We start from the raw sequence: 15,911 nt of genomic DNA, 5'->3' as shown, positions 1-15,911 counted from the left end.
TTAGCTACTTGCAGATATGATGAAAAATTCAATGGGTTTGTTGAACACAGACTGAATTACTTACTATTATATTATAATATGAGCTTCCCTGGTAGCTCAGCTGGTAAAGAAACTGCCTGCAATGCAGGAGACCCTGGTTCAATTCCTCGGCTGGAAAGATTCCCCTGGGGAAGGGCTAGGCTACCCACTCAAGTATTCTTGGGCTTCCCTGGTGGCTCAGACAGTAAAGAATCTGCCTGCAACGTGGGAGACCTGGGTTTGATACCAGGTTGGGAATATCCCCTGGGGAAGAGAATAGCTACCCACTCCAGTACACTGACCTAGAGAATTCCATGGACAGAGGAGCCTGGTAGGCTACAGTCCATGGGGTCCCAAAGAGCTGGATATGACTGAGCAACTTTCACTTTCATATTATATTATATCATAACCACACTTTAGATCAGCATTTATCATTCTTTTGTCTCTTTCCTCAGGAAGCTATTGCGTCGTCCCTCCCATAACACTTACATGTAAACATTCAATCTTTTATCATGACAGAAAATATTATAGACATTATTTTCTTTAAACCTAGGTCCACTATGACTGAAATCATCAGAAACAATGAGCACAAGACAAAAATCTTGTAAATTTTGTAAAAAATTGGCGAATCAAATGAAAACAATCTGAAGGTACTGATGAAAACTGTACATCAGAAAAGCAGTTTATTATCAAAATGTCCAGGTCAGGGAACGAGTCTTGTCTCTTTGGTCAAGGGGACCACCATCCACAACATTTAAAAAACATTCATCAGCCTTAGGCATAGTTTATTTTAAAGAAGAAACATTGATGTTTGGGGAATTATAGGAAAGTTTACCAAGAGCTTCTCATAGAACCCACCTAGATAACTGACACATATTTAAAGAAAAATAAAACTAACAGAAAGTAAGAAGGTAGAACCATATATTTCCATAGTAGAAAATGTTTTTTAAATCAAGCATATAGGCTTACAAAATTTTTCTCAAATCTACACGGCAGCACGTGTAATAGACAAAGGGTTGGTAGTCACTGTGCAATAAGAAAGACTGAAAATCTCCAGTGAAACGTCTAGCACTCCAATATGAAAACAAATGAAAAGTTCAAATAGGAAATTCACAGAAGCGAAATGGCCAATGACATATAAAAGGTGGTATGGAAAATCTGGGAAATTTAAATTGTCATCAAGTAATATTCCTGCAAATAATTTATAGAACAAATAATCTGGGAGGACTAATTTTGAGGGAGTATAATATGGAAATACCATTGAAATAAAATTTATACACACTGTTTTATATAGCAACTCATTATCTAGTTATATGTCATGCAGAAAGACTTGTACATGTTCATGATTACATACTGAATATTCCCACTAGCACTTAAATGGCAATCAATTTGTGAACACACTAATCTACAACAGAGATATGAGTTATACAGCCATGAAAGAAAACAGTTCAATTATGGGCAATATTGTTAAATACTCTTCATGTCACATTACTAAACAAATAAAAAGATCCAGAAATTCTAAAAAACATAAGCATGACACTCATCTTTGGAAATAAAATTAAACACATTTTATGTAAATACATGTAAATTTGTAGACCACAGAGGAGACGATCTTTAGAATACACTGAATTTCCAATAACTTCCAGGTGTTCAAGGCCGTTTTAGAAAAGGCAGAGGAACCAGAGATCAAATTGCCAACATCCACTGGATCATCGAAAGAGCAAGAGAGTTCCAGAAAAACGTCTATTTCTGCTTTATTGACTATGCCAAAGCCTTTGACTGTGTGGATCACAATAAACTATGGGAAATTCTTCAAGAGATGGGAATACTAGACCACCTGACCTGACTCTTCAGAAACCTGTATGCAGGTCAGGAAGCAACAGTTAGAACTGGACATGGAACAGCAGACTGGTTCCAAATAGGAAAAGGAGTATGTCAAGGCTGTATGTTGTCACCCTGATTATTTAACTTATATGCAGAGTACATCATGAGAAAGGCTGGGCTCGATGAAGCACAAGCTGGAATCAAGATTGCCAGGAGAAATATCAATACCCTCAGATATGCAGATGACACCACCCTTATGGCAGAAAGTGAAGAAGAACTAAAGAGCCTCTTGATGAAACTGAAAGAGGAGAGTGAAGAGTTTGGCTTAAAGTTCAACATTCAGAAAACTGCATGATCACTGGATCCAGTCCCATCACTCTATGGCAAGTGGATGAGGAAACAGTGGAAACAATGGCTGATTTTATTTTTCTGGGCTCCAAAATCACTGCAGATGATGACAGCAGATATGAAATTAAAAGACACTTACTCCTTGGAAGGAAAGTTATGGCCAACCTAGATAGCATATTCGAAAGCAGAGGCATTACTTTGTCAACAAACATCCATGTGGTCAAGGCTAAAAGGTTTTTCCTGTGATCATGTATGGATGTGAGAACTGCACTATAAAGAAAGCTGGAACACATGTAAGAATTAAAGATTTTAAAATTAAAAAATAAATAAATTAATTAATTAATTAATTAATTAATTAAAAAAAAAAAAAGAAAGCTGAGTGCAGAAGAATTGATGCTTTTGATCTGTGGTGTTGGAAAAGACTCTTGAGAGTCCCTTGGACTGCAAGGAGATCCAACCAGTCCATCCTAAAGGACATCAGTCCTGGGTGTTCACTGGAAGGATTGATGTTGAAGCTGAAACTCCAGTTCTTTGGCCGCCTGATGCAAAGAGCTGACTCGTTGGAAAAGACTGATGCTGGGAAAGATTGAGGGCAGGCGAAGAAGGGAATGACAGAGGATGTGATGGTTGGATGGCATCACCGACTCAATAGACATGGGTTTGGGTAGACTCCAGGAGTTGGTGATGAATAAGGAGGCCTGGCATGCTGTGGTTCATGGGGTCACAAATAGTCAGACACGACTGAGCGACTGAACTGAACTGAACTGAACTGAATTTCCAATGAAAACAATTTAAATTTTTATTCTATATACTTCTTCATTTTTGACCTTTCATAATAATCTTTTCGTTTATTTATTATGTGATATTAAATAATTAGTGAAATAAACATATAGATTCAAAATATTCAGTTCTTATTATCTTAAGATATTAAATCATCAGATTTTCATATCATGTTATCAACGTATTAGTTTCTCTCAGAATCCTTGAATTGAGGACTTCCCATTGGTCTAAGGGGCTCCCCAGGTGGCTCAGTGGTAGAGAATTTGCCTACCAATGCAGGAGATGCAGGAGACCTAGGTTTGATTCCTTGGTCGGGGAGATCTCTGGAGGAAAAATGACTATCCACTCCAATATTCTTGCCTGGGAAATCCCATGAACAGACAAGCTTTGTTGGACACAACTGAGTGACTGAGCACTTACTTACACTGGTGGTCCAATGGTTAAGATTCCAGCTTCCAACACTGCAGGAAGCACATGTTCAATCGCTGGTCTGGGAATTAAGATCCCCATCCCACATGCTGGGGCCAAAAGTAAAATAAAATTTTTTGGTTAGATACAGGATCCTTGGGGCTGGTGTACTGGGATGGCCCAGAGGGGTGGTGTGGGGGGTGATGTGGGAGGGGGGTTCAGGGTGGGGAGCACGTGTGCGCCCGTGGCGGATTCGTGTTGATGTGTGGCAGAACCGATGCAGTGTTGTGGGGTGGTTGGCCTCCAATTGAAATAAAGAAATTTAAATTTAAAAAAAAAAAAAGCTACTGGAAATTTAGCATACTATTCAATGTGTCAAATAAGGACGCTCTTTTTTTTTTTTAGAACACCTTATATTTATAATTCCACTAATTTTTAAAATCTTAACTCACATAACCTACTGATTTTACTGTGGTTTTAACAGCAGTATTATATGCATTTTACAATAGTTAAGGGACCTCTGCTGGATTACATCTATACTTTTAATTATAGTGTTTTTGAGTCATGACTACAAATACTCTGCCAGCTCTCCCCTCAAGTAATTCCCTCTCTCTTGAACTTCAGTAACTCTAGAGGCTGTCTCACAAATGTTTCAGCCTAACCTCCAAGGCTCAGTTACGGAACACAACACAAATCTGTCTCTGCCTCTCTGTCTTGGTCGTTCAGCCTGTCTGTGTCTCTATCTAGCTATCTATCTCACTATCTCCATTTCATCTCTCTGTCTGCCTACTCACCATGTAGGTCTGTAACATACTCAAAGTTTCCATGATAAATGACCACTTGTGGAAAGATACATACACATGCCTAAGAAGCCCCAGTGGTTCCAGCCCTCCAGCAATTTGAGCCATTTAAAAGCAGTTACCAGAGGTCCTCATGATTATAGCCCCAGTCACCATAAGACTGGAACCACCTGAGAATCTGATTATAAGAATCACCTGAATGAGCCCCACCAACACTCAGAACTATGAGAGATAAAAATAAAATAAATATGGCTCTTCTAAGGGCAGTTTTTTGTGCTAATACATAACCTAAACAATAATCATGCTTTTATCATAATATCATAGTGATGATATATCTTAATAATGGGAAACTGTTAATGTTACATTTTGAAAGTAACTATAACCCAGAAAAGGGAGTCTCCATACCAAAATGGTTAAGAGGTTGCACTCTGAACACAGACAGTGTGGATTTAAGTCACTGAAATACTACTACATGAATCACAATATTCGTAGCAGCATTATTTACAATAGCCAAAATATGGAAGCCAAGTAAGTGCTCAACAACAGATAATTGTCTTAACATGTGGGAGTTATATACAAAGGAATATTACCCTTAGAAAGAATAAAGATTTGCCATTTGTAGCAACATGGATGAACCTAGAAAATATCATTCATAGTGAAATATGTCATCCATAAAAACACTATATCACTTATATGTGAAATCTAAAAAGTAATACAAAATGTATCTATATATAAAATAGAATCAGCTTCATAGACATAGACAATAAATTTATGGTTACCAAACTGGAGAAGGGGAAGAACAAATTAGGAGTATAGTGTTAAAAATATAAACTATTAAACATAAAATAAGCAATAAGAATCTATTGACTAGCACAGAGAATTATACCCAATATCTTGCAATAAATGATGATGAGTATAATCTACAAAACATCCCGAATCATGATGCTATGCACCTAAAACTCAGACAAAATTGTAAAACTACACTAAAAGATACATAGAGAGATGATAGATAGATAGGTTTACATTACAAACCAGGGGCTATTAAACCATGGCCTCTGAGCCAAACCATTTTTGGGGGGCTCCAAAATCACTGCAGATGGCGACTGCAGCCATGACATTAAAAGACACTTACTCCTTGGAAGAAAAGTTTTGACCAACCTAGTTAGCATATTCAAAAGCAGAGACATTACTTTGCCAACAAAGGTCTACAGCTGTAGCAGCATGTCCCCAGTTTTGCAGTGGTGGTTTAGTCAGCCTGTTGTGTCCGACTCTTGTGACCCCATGGACTATAGCCTGCCAGGCTCCTCTGTCCATGGGATTTCCCAGGCAAGAATAGTGGAAAGTTTGCCATTTCCTTCTCCAGGGGATCTCCACAACCCAGGGATTGACCACGTCTCCCGCTTTGCAGGTGGATTTTTTACCAGCTGAGCTGCCAGGGAAGCCCAAACCCAGTTATACCAGGAAAAGAACTGGCTTGGAACCTGGGGGTGGGCTGCAGTGGCATCCCAATCAGAAAAAGCCAGGCACAGGACTGACAGGGCCCCAGGAGTCAGGTCCCACCCCAGGGACAGTTCCAGCCTCAGGAAAGACACAGCAGCAAAGGCACGGCAGCTCTGTGGCTGGACTCAGAGTTGCAGAAGACTGTGGAAGTCCTCAGTAACACAGGCTGCAAACACCTATGATAGTGAGGCTTGCTGGTCTTTTCTGACACTACTCTTCCCCATGGAGGGAACTTACTCTGACAGAATCTCTGCTGGTGCCAAGCTGTCCTGAACTCTGTGTGCTCAGTCGCTCAGTCATGTCCAACTTGGTGCAACCCCATGGACTAAAGCCCACAAGGCTCCTCTGCTCATGGAATTTTCCAGTCAAAAGTATTGGAGTGATTTGCCGTTTTTGACTCCAGGGGATCTTCCCAAACAGGGATTGAACCCGTGTCTCTTGCATCTCCTGCATTGGCAGGGGATGAGCCGCCTGAAAGTGAAAGTAGCTCAGTCATGTCCAGCTGTTTGCGACCCCATGTACTATACAGTCCATGAAATTCTCCAGGCTAGAATACCTTATTCTGGCCGTTCCCTTCTCCAGGGACCTTCCCAACTCAGAGATTGAACCCGGGTCTCTCACACTGCAGGTGGATTCTTTACTGAGCCATCTAGGAAGTCCCAAAACTACACTTGATCTTAGCCACAAGACCAAGAATCTCTGAACTGGAGGATGGGGTAATGCAGGTAAAATCAGTCCCATGTTTTCTATATGACCATCCTCAGTTTTCAATCATGCCAGGTTTCTGTGGCTTCTTCATTATAGTCCAGACATATTTCCCAACATATTGTTCACTATCGGACATGACTGAGTGACTTCACTTCACTATTTATAGTTTTTGCTATTTCTCTGTGGGAGATACAAGTGTTGAAACTTTCAAACGGTCTATCTTGCTGTGTGCATGCATGCTAAGTTGCTTCAGTCACGTTTGACTCTTTGCAACCCTATGGACCATAACCCATCACCTTAACTCTAACTCTGATTGAAGGATTCTGCAGACATTCACTTGCTACAGTTTTCAGGCTAGTCTTGTCTCTTCCATAACAGTGGATTTGCATGTGTAAACTCATCGACTTTTAGATCAGTGACAGCGCTGACAATACTGAACACACTGTATAACCTAGAAGTGTTTTACTCTTTGCCCTTTCACTTGCTTTCCACTTCGGTTGACAATTAATATAATGTACTTAGTTGAGTTGTATTATATTATAAATATATAATCTCCCATATTATAAATCAGGAATTATAATTTAACTTCCTGATTGATTTCTCCTTTTATATATGCATGAGCACTGGTGAAAGAACGCAGTAATATTTGCAGGAGCAAAAAGTCTATGGAGTGGCTCTCATTTCTGGTACTGCAACAGATGACTTGCTACTTTAGCTCTAGAAGTTGTGGAAAGGTGCTGGTTTGGCCAATGGAATACAGTCATTGAATGAATATGAAAACAGTTCTGGATGAACTTGTCAGGAGGGTTCATGAGGTGACTGTTCTGACACCTCCACCTTCTGTTCTTGTTGATCCCAATGAATCATCTCCTATTAAATATGAGACTTTTCCTCTGGCTAAAGGAGCCTGGCAGGTTGCAGTCCATGGAGTCCCAAAGAGTCAGACACGACTGAGTAACTAAGCACAGCACACAGCACATTGTAAGAATTTTATCAAGCATTTGGTCAGCATGCGGACATATCTGGCAAAAGATTTCTTTTGGACACATTTTTCATTAGTAAGAAGTTTATACTGGGAATTTCTTGATGTTTTTAAGGATCTCTGCAAAGATGTTGTTTCTAACAAGTGACTTATGACAAAACACAGGAACCAGGTTTAATGTTGTTCTTGCAACAACATTGGATCCTGTGGTGAGTGAGCTTCTCACTGAGATACCTAGAGTATCTTTATTTGTACGATCTCTGCTTCTTGTATGGTGACTCAGTGGAAAGATTAGTGGAAAACTTCCATTCTTACCATCTTATGTACCTGTTATGTTGTTTGAATTCGTCGTCATATGACATTCAGGGAGAGGGTCAAAAACATATGTACTTTATTTTGATTTTTGGTTCCAAATGTTTAATGAGAACACATGGAGTAAGCTTTACAGTGAAATACTAGGTAAGTCATGTTTTTAGTTGGTAGCATGAAATCTTATTTTTTCTAGTTCGTTTGAAGGTGAATTCACATAAAGTCACAGGAATTTGTCTCCTCTAAGTAAAATGAGGAAATGAAAATATAAAATGATTCGGCAAACTCATAAATATTATGGAAACTTTTATGCAAGTAGAACTCTGTGTTCCATTACTGACATAGAACACTCCAGGAAGTCATAAACCACAATTTGAATGATTAAGACTTCTCCAAAAAATTATATATCTACTTTACTAAACTTCTTTTTTTAATTTAGAAAGCATCACTAGAAACCTCGTAAAATTTTTGATTAACGAAGACATGTATATTGAAGAGTCCCACAGATATTTGTAGCAATAGTATCTAGGTAGCACTTAGAAACTGTTCCCACTTGTTTGTTCCTACTTGTTCCTACTTGTAGCTCAGTTTTCTTATTATATTACACTATATTATATATTATGGGCTCCCAAGGTGGTACTAGTGGTAAAGAACCTTAATGAAGGAGACTTAAGAGACATGGATTCAATCCTTAGGTCAAGAAGATCCCCTAGAGGAGGGCATGACAGGGTTCAGCAAACTCATCAATATTATGGAAAAATTTATGGAATGCTGAAAGTAGAACCCTGTGTTCCATTACTAGTATAGAGCATTCCAGGAAGCCATAAACAACCATTTGAAGGATTAAGACTTCTCCAAGCAATGATATATCTGCCTTACTAAACTTCAGTATCTGCCTTAATAAACTTCAGTGTCTACCTTACTAATACTCCAGTATTCTTGCCTAGAGAATCCAATGGACAGAGGAGCCTAAAGAACGACTAGGTCCACAGGCTCACAGAGAGTCAGACATGACAGAAACGATTTATCATGCATACATGAGTATTGCATACTATACATGCACAGACGTATTTGGCCAAAACATTCCAAGCCTTTTCCCAAAAATTACCTAATATATGCATGTGACAAGACAGTCATTTCATCAAAGATTTGTTTTTGTTTTTTCTTTCAGGAAGACCCACTACAACATTTGAGATAATGAGGAAAGCTGAAACATGACTCATCTTGGCACCTATTGGAATTTACAATTTCCTCTCTCAGTGCTACCAAATTTTGAGTTTATTGGAGGCCTTCTCTGCAAACCTGCCAAATCTCTGCCTTTCTGGATTTATTTCTCCACTGATCTCCAGTAGCACATTGGGCACCTACTGACCTGGAGACCCATCTATCAGTGTCCTATCTTTTTGCCTTTGCATACTGTTCATGGGGTTCTCAAGGCAAGAATCCTGAAGTGATTTGCCACTCCATTCTCCAGTGGACCACATTTTGTCAGAACTCTCCACCATGATCCATCTGACTTGGGAGGCCCTACACAGCATGGCTCATAGTTTCATTGAATTAGACAAGTAAGAAACTATTACTTAGCTTTTAGAAGAAAATTCTGACACACCACACAACAGAGGTGAATTTTACTCTAAATGAAATAAACTAGTCCAGAAAGACAAGTACAAGAAAAGTCCAGAGTATCCAGCCTAGTCAAATTTGTAGACACATAAAGCAGAGTGATGACTGCCAGAGGCTGAGGAAAGAGGAAATTGTAGTTTCTTAATGACATAGGTTTCAATTTTTGCCAGATCAAAAAGTTCTGGTGATTGGTTTCGCTATATGAATATACTTAATGCTACTGAACCATACCTTTAGGAATGATTAGATGGCAATATCTTTTAAAAAGCTACAATTCTAATAATTCTAGAATATATCCAGTTTTCTCTCTTTAGGTGCTTATTTAATTTATATGCAGAGTACATCATGAGAAACGCTGGGCTGGAAGAAGCGCAGGCTGGAATCAAGATTGCCAGGAGAAATATCAATAACCTCGGATATGCAGATGACACCATCCTTATGGCAGAAAGTGAAGAGGAACTCAAAAGCCTCTTGATGAAAGTGAACGTGGAGAGTGAAACAGTTGGCTTAAAGCTCAACATTCAGAAAACGAATATCATGGCATCTGGTCCCATCACTTCACGGGAAATAGATGGGGAAACAGTGGAAAGTGTGTCAGACTTTATTTTTTGGGGCTCCAAAATCACTGCAGATGGTGACTGCAGCCATGAAATTAAAAGACACTTACTCCTTGGAAGAAAAGTTATTGACCAACGTAGATAGCATATTCAAAAGCAGAGACATGACTTTGCCAACTAAGGTCTGTCTAGTTAAGGCTATGGTTTTCCCTGTGGTCATGTACGGATGTGAGGGTTGGACTGTGAAGAAGGCTGAGTGCCGAAGAATTGATGCTTTGGAACTGTGGTGTTGGAGAAGACTCTTGAGAGTCCCTTGGACTGCAAGGAGATCCAACCAGTCCATTCTGAAGGAGATCAACCCTGAGATTTCTTTGGAAGGAATGATGCTAAAGCTGAAACTCTGGAACTTTGGCCACCTCATGTGAAGAGTTGACTCATTGGAAAAGACTCTGATGCTGGGAGGGATTGGGGGCAGGAGGAGAAGGGGACGACAGAGGATGAGATGGCTGGATGGCATCTCTGACTCTATGGACACAAGTCTGAGTGAACTCCGGGCGTTGGTAATGGACAGGGAGGCCTGGCGTGCTGCTATCCATGGGGTCTCAAAGAGTCGGACACGACTGAGTGACTGAACTGAACTGAACTGAGATGTTTGGAGCAATCTTTTCAATATGTTAGCTATGCTGTTGCTCCTTTGTGATGAAGTGTCTTGCTGATGTTGTTTATGATGCCAGTTTTCTTGCCATTCATACATCTCACACTGTTCGCTGAACCCAGGGTAGGCAAGGCACCAGTTAAGAGCCTGGAAGGAGACTCAAGGAGCCACAGTAACTGCAGACAGGTTTACCGTCTCCTGACTGGCACGGCAGCCATAAAGCAGCTTCTCTCCTGGCTGATGCAGTACCTGTAGCAGCAGCCATAACAAAACCATAACCTAGCCATAGCATAATCTCATGTAACAAAACCATGGGTCACACCAGTGTAGCCCCAGTGCAGCAGCAGTGAGGGCTTTCATGGTGAAGCTCCTACAGGTCTACTGCACAAAGCAGCCCATGACCAGTAAGTACCTCGTGATATGCGCATGCAGTCCTACATCTGTTACAGATCTCATCTGTTACGTAACCGTGCAAACTCATTGTTTACAGAACATGGGTGAGACAGCATGAGAGCATGGAGCGAGAGGCCCTGACTGGAGTCATCTTGTTAATTTCCCCGCATGAAGCAAATATTTTTTCCACAGGCAGTGAAAGAGTTTGCCCAAGCTCTGGAGAAAAAGACATTGTGGTGTTTTCTTTGGAGTCAATGGTTACTAACAGAAGAAAGGGCCAATATGATTGCATCAGCTCTTGCTCAGATTCCACAAAAGGTAAGCAAAGTAATTTAAGAGTGGAAAAATATTTAATGAGTCACTTAAATAATATAAAAGGTGTGATGACAGACAATTTCTGCAAGAAAGGTAAATTACTATGATAACCCCAACTTAACTCAAATATTTATAAAAACCAAAATATATATGACACGTGCTACAGTGGTGTGATCACTCACCTGGAGCCAGACATCTTGGAATGTGAAGTTAAGTGGGCCTTAGAAAGCATCACTATGAACAAAGTGGAATTCCAGTTGAGCTATTTCAAATCCTGAGATGATGCTGTGAAAGTGCTGCTCTCAACATGCCAGCAAATTTGGAAAACTCATCAGTGGCCACAGGACTGGAAAAGGTTAGTTTGCATTCCAATCCAAAAGAAAGGCAATGCCAAAAAATGCTTAAACTACCGCACAATTGCACTCATCTCACACGCTAGTAAAGTAATGCCCCAAATTCTCCAAGCCAGGCTTCAGCAAAACATGAACTGTGAACTTCCAGAAGTTCAAGCTGGATTTAGGAAAGGCAGAGGAACAGAGATCAAATTGCCAACATCTGTGGAGAAGGCAATGGCACCCCCACTCCAGCACTCTTGCCTGGAAAATCCCATGGACACAGGAGCCTGGTGAGCCAGAGTCCATGGGGTCGCTAAGAGTTGGACACAACTGAGCGACTTCACTTTCACTTTTCACTTTCATGCATTGGAGAAGGAAATGGCAACCCACTCCAGTATTCTTGCCTGGAGAATCCCAGGGATGCGGGAGCCTTGTGGGCTGGTCTATGGGGTCTATAAGGTCACAGAGTCGGACACAACGGAAGCGACTTAGCAGCAATGGATCATGGGAAAAGCAAGAGAGGTCTAGAAAAACATCTATATCTCCTTTATTGACTATGCGAAAGCCTTTGACTCTGTGGATCACAGTAAACTGTGGAAAATTCTGAAAAAGATGGGAATACCAGACCACCTGACCTGCCTCTTGAGAAACCTGTATGCAGGTCAGGAAGCAACAGTTAGAACTGGACATGGAACAACAGACTGGTTCCAAATAGGAAAAGGAGTACATCAAGGCTGTATATTGTCACCCTGCTTATTTAACTTACATACAGAGTACATCATGAGAAGCTCTGGGCTGGAAGAAGCACAAGTTGGTACCAAGCAAGATTGCCGGGAGAAATACCAATAACCTCAGATATGCAGATGACATCACCCTTATGGCAGAAAGTGAAGAGGAACTAAAAAGCCTCTTGATGAAAGTGAAAGAGGAGAGTGAAAAAGTTGGCTTAAAGCTCAACATTCAGAAAACAAAGATCATGACATCTGGTCCCATCACTGCATGGGAAATAGATGGGGAAACAGTGGAAAGAGTGTCAGACTTTATTTTGGGGGGGCTCCAAAATCACTGCAGATGGTGATTGCAGCCATGAAATTAAGAGACGCTTACTCCTTGTTAGGAAAGTTATGACCAACCTAGATAGCATATTCAAAAGCAGAGACATAACTTTGCCAACAAAGGTCCATCTAGTCAAGGCTGTGGTTTTTCCTGTGGTCATATATGGATGTGAGAGTTGAACTGTGAAGAAAACTGAGTGCTGAAGAATTGATGCTTTTGAACTGGGGTGTTGAAGAAAATTCTTGAGAGTCCCTGGGACTGTAAGCAGATCCAACCAGTACATCCTAAAGGAGACCAGTCCTAGGTGTTCACTGGAAGGACTGCTGCTGAAGCTGAAATTCCAATACTTTGGTCACCTCATGCGAAGAGTTGACTCATTGGATAAGACCCTGATGCTGGGAAGGATTGGGGGCAGAAGGAGAAGGGGATGACAGAGGATGAGACGGCTGGATGGCATCACCGACTCCATGGACATGAGTTTGAGTAAACTCCAGGTGTTGGTGAAGGGCAGGGAGGCCTGGCGTGCTGCGATTCATGGGGTTGTGAAGAGTCGGACACGACTTAGCGACTGAACTGACTGACTGACGGCAGTTTAGAGTATCTTTTATTAACAATACTTTGGATTAACATTATCAAAATGAAAAATATCTAAGAGATCCAATATGAATTTTGATATTATAATGGGGTTGTGGGCAGGGAAATAAACCATCAAATTCTGCTTTGTCATTTGTTCCTTTTCACTGAAGGACTCTTGAGGACACAGTAAACATACAAATATCCTCGAGTTAAATTTTAACAGTAAGTGCAGTAGCACAACGACATTATGCAATAGTGATAAAACCTGGAATGCATCGTGCAGACTGTACTTGCCAGATAATCCTGACCCCTTTCATTTCCCCTAAATTTTAAAGTAGCCCGATCAGTGTGCTTTGCAGGGTGCTATTCAGAGAAAGGATGGTCAGGGCTGCCTAGGAGACCTCCAGATCCCATCCAGACACAGTGACTTAGAGAAAGAGAAACATCAGCCACCCTGGTGACTTGGTCCTGACAAAGTCTGAATCAGGAAGATCAAAGAGAAGACAGGGTCCTGCCCTTAAGTAAGCTCTGTGCGTGGTAAGGTCTGGCCCTTAATGGACTCTGCTTCTGACCTGTCACATTGCTCCTTCTGATTGAGGAGGGAGAGGGACTGTAGGAAGGAATCAAGCATAAGGAAAGTGGCATGGAAAAGATTCAGCAACTTCTTTCTCCATAAAATAGAGTGGTACCTTATTTGCTAATACATAAAATTCCCCTGAGGTCTTTGGATATTTTGAACTACTTTTATAATTTGCTATCTGATATTGTGATCTTCTCCTGATGACCTATGCTGTTTCTTTGCTGATAGAGTTACTTTCCATTTCCAGAGCAAATAGAGGTTAAACACTATAAATTATAATCCAGTGTATGAGAATTGATTGGGAATTCCAAAATCCGTACCTTACTTTTGTACTGGGCATAGAAACTACAGATTGACACTGTCACTCCTTTGTGGTTCATTGTTAAAGTGTTCATGGTCAGCTGAATAAATTTTATTATCACAAAGTTGGAACTTTTTCAACAGTTTATTGATACTTATAAATTACAAAAAAAGGCTTCATTTATAAATGTAAACATCATTTGTCTAGGCCATCATGTGTGAATGGTCATGATTATATTCCATAGCTGACTGAATATAGTAATAAGTATATAAAATGTAACTATTCCTACTGCTGTCAGTGCATTAATAGTTATCGTTGCTTATGATCACGCATCCTTTCTTCCTTACATGCCATATGGAAGACATTTAATGTTATCTTTTAATCTCTTGAATTCTAATGCTATAACTTTAAACTAATTGAATAAGGTATTTTTGTTGCCCTAACAGGTTCTATGGAGATATGATGGCAAAAAGCCAGACACCTTAGGACCCAATATTTGTCTGTATAACTGAATTCCCCCAGAATGACCTTCTTCGTAAATATTGGCAGAACAAATCCTAAAAACATGATTAACAGCTGAGCAGAGTGATAGTACTTCAATAGGAAATAAACTTATCAAGTGTTTATTATTAAGACATTCAGAAAGAAAATTTACTTCTGTGTTTTCACTCCCAACACTAGAGGGGAGAAGGAAAATATATCATAGTTGGCACTGTATTATACGTTGGTCATATCCCTTATGCCCAAAATTAAAATATCTTCGTTTTGCCTGTAATTGCTTCTAACAGTGAGTAGCTTAATGGGTTATTGTTCTACGTCTGAATGCTTTCCTTACACCTATTGGTTCTCCTGTGTAGGAGTATTTTAAATACTACTGATAAATAATAGCTCCTTATTTATTACCAGTGACTCTCCATTTTCTACAGAAATAAAATCCACAATCATTTCCATGAAGAGGTAGCATATTTCTTAATAAAATGAAGATTCTCTTTTCTTTGGTTCCACAGTTACTACCATTACCCTTTCTGTGATTTTGACACCATTCTTATCAGATTAAATGACTTCCTTAATCTTTTAGAGAATATATTTCTGAATGCCCCCTTTTTATGCATATGTGGTTTCTTTTACCCAGAGTGTTCTTTAAGTTGTTCTTCTGCCAATCTTGAATTCACTTGTGAAATCCAAGTGACAAAGCACTTCTTTCATAAAGCCTTCACTTATCTCTCGAGCAGACAGGAGTTTCTGGCTGTGAGTTCTGAAAGCAATTTAAATGCAGTTTCCTGTGTGTAACCATCTGTTATCTTAAAAACATTGCTTTTTACAGTGCCTTATAAGGCCCATTTCTTGCTTTATTCTGAATTGTTATTAATAATTTTACTGAAAGTCACTCAGTGCTAGATCATCCAAAAACCAAAGGCTTTATAACTCATGGTGGAATCAACGGCACTTACAAGGCCATCTGCCGTGAGATCCCTATGGTGGGCTTTCCTATGTTTACCGATCAACCTGATAACATCACCTGATGGCCCACAGCATACCAGGCTTCCCTGTCCTTTACCATCTCCCAGAGTTTGCTCACACTCATGTCCATTGAGTCAGTGATGCTATCTAACCATCTCATCTTCTGTCGTCTCCTTCTGTTTTAACTGCCCGCTGTCATCAGTAGGCAGATCGTTCAGACAAAATAATCAATATGGCAATAGTGATCATAAATTATACAATTGACCAGTCAAGCTTAATTGATATCTTTAGAATTAATACATTACACCAAAAAAATCAGAAGACACATCTTCAGTCTTTGCAAACTGCAGGATTTCTGCTGCTTTTTCATTTTAGTCCAGAA

The 15,911-nt window shown here is 40.0% G+C and overlaps 1 pseudogene; it reads left to right on the top strand.

Annotated features, from left to right (window-relative positions):
• The first annotated feature begins 4,587 nt into the window (after positions 1-4,587).
• On the top strand, positions 4,588-15,591 carry LOC128049532 (UDP-glucuronosyltransferase 2B31-like; annotated as a pseudogene).
• The last annotated feature ends 320 nt before the right edge of the window (positions 15,592-15,911 follow it).

This window comes from Budorcas taxicolor, chromosome 6 (genome assembly GCF_023091745.1).
Source record: "Budorcas taxicolor isolate Tak-1 chromosome 6, Takin1.1, whole genome shotgun sequence".
Lineage (NCBI taxonomy): Eukaryota > Metazoa > Chordata > Mammalia > Artiodactyla > Bovidae > Budorcas > Budorcas taxicolor.
This window is presented reverse-complemented; position numbering and strand designations above follow the sequence as displayed.